The sequence below is a fragment of the Cebus imitator genome, unplaced genomic scaffold (assembly GCF_001604975.1).
Source record: "Cebus imitator isolate Cc_AM_T3 unplaced genomic scaffold, Cebus_imitator-1.0 Scaffold181, whole genome shotgun sequence".
Taxonomy (NCBI): domain Eukaryota; kingdom Metazoa; phylum Chordata; class Mammalia; order Primates; family Cebidae; genus Cebus; species Cebus imitator.
In genome coordinates this window covers 2,759,451-2,761,626 of record NW_016107496.1, presented here as the reverse complement: position 1 = coordinate 2,761,626, position 2,176 = coordinate 2,759,451, and positions in this window count along the sequence as shown.

The window sequence follows — 2,176 nt, the reverse complement described above, 5'->3', positions numbered from 1 at the left end:
AAAAAAAAAAAAAAAAAAAGAAGACATAGAATATCTGATTAGACTTCTAACCTTTAAGGAATCTAAACTGGTGGTAAAGATTCTCTCCTTCAAAACTACCAGGCCTGGCCTCATACAGTGGTGAGCATCTGTAATCTCAGCTGCTTGACCCCAGGAGTTCAAGTCCAGCCTGGGCAACATAGCAAGGCTTCATCTCAAAAAAATTAAATACAAAAGCACCAAGCCTGTATGGCTTTATGAAGAGGTTTTTACCAAACTTTCAGTCACTCTTATGTTTGTTTGTTTTTGAGACAGAGTTTCACTGTTACCCAGGCTGGAGTGCAATGGCACGATCTTGACTCACTATAGCCTCTGCCTCCTGGGTTCAAAAGATTCTCCTGTCTCAGCCTCCCAAGTAGCTGAAATTATAGGTATTTGCCACCACGCCTGGCTAATTTTTGTATTTTTAGTAGAGACAGGGTTTCACCATGACTAGGCTGTCTTGAACTCCTGACCTCAGGTGATCTTCCCGCTTTGGCCTCCCAAAGTGCTGGGGTTACAGGTGGGATCCACAGTGCCCAGCCTCAATCACTCTTATGTAAAAACAGTTCTAGAAAATAGAAAATTAAGGAAATCAACTCATTGTATAAAGCTAGTATAGCCTTAATAACATTAAGGTTCATATTGTGCAGACAAAAACAATACCAAAAAAATTACAGCCTAAGCTCACTCATGAACGAAGAAGAAAAAATCCTAAATAAAATGGCATCAAATAAAACTATATATATTTTAAAATATATTTTATCCTAAGAATGCCAAGATGCTTCTACATTCATAATCTGTCAATTTAATGTGTCACATGTACAGATTATAAAAGGAAAGCTGGTATGACTATTTCAATAGAGAGGAAAAATAGTTTATAAAATTCAGTATTCATGTTGAATTCTACCTGCTGATGGCCTGTCTCCTCACCTGAGTACCAGCCTCACAAGTGTTCTGTCTTCCAAACATTTCCACTTAGATGGCTCACAGGTTCAAACTGTCTTAAACCAGACCCATTTTCTTCATTTCTCCCCTAATTTTGTTGGGTCAATTAATAGTATTATCATTTTCCCAGTCGCTGAGGCCTATGTTTTTTGTAAAGTTTATAATAAAATACACAGAACATATACCATTCAAAATCTTTTTTATTTTTTGAGACAGAGTCTCACTCTTGTCGTTCAGGCTGGAGTGAATGCAGTGGCATGATCTCGGCTCACTGCAACCTCCACCTCCTGGGTTCAAGTGATTCTTCTCCCTCAGCCTCCCAAGTAGCTGGGATTACAGGCACCCACCACCACGACCAATGCACTCCTGACCTCATGTGATTTGCCTCTCTCAGCCTCCCACAGTGCTAGGATTACAGGTGTGAGCCACTGCGCCCAGCCAAATTAATTTTAAGTTTACAGTTTAGTAATGTTATAAGTGCATTTACATTGTTGTGCAACCAATTTCCAGAACTTTTTAAATCTTGTGCAACTGCAAATCTATACCCATTTAATAATTCCCCATTTCTTCTTCTCCCTGCCCCTGGCAACTACCATATTCCACTTTGATTCTTTTGACTATTTTAGATACCTCATATAGATGAAATTGTGTGGTATTTTTCTTCTGTGACTGACTTATTTCATTTTGCGTAATGTCCTCAAGCTTCGTTTATATTGTTGCATATTGCAGAGTTTCCTTTCTCATTTTCATTTCATTTTGTAGAGATGGGGTTTGGCTATGTTGCCAGGCCTGGCCTTGGACTCCTGGGCCCAAGTGATTCTCTTGCCTTGGTCTTCCAGACTGCTGTGATTACAGGAATGAGCCACCCACCCAGCCATAATTTCTTTTTTTTTTATTTTTAATTTTTTTTTAATTTTTAAGACAGAGTCTCTCTCTCTCACCAGGCTGGAGTGCAGTGGCACCATCTTGGCTCACTGCAACCTCCCCTACCCGGGTTCAAGTGATTCTCCTACCTCAGCCTCCTGAGTAGCTGGGATTATAGCTGTCTGCCACCACATCTGGCTAATTTTTGCATTTTTAGTAGAGAAAGTGTTTCACAATATTGGCCAGGCTGGTCTTGAACTCCTGACCTTGTGATCCGCCCACCTTGGCCTCCCATAGTGCTGGGATTACAGGTATGAGTCGCTGCACCCAACTCATAATTTCATTT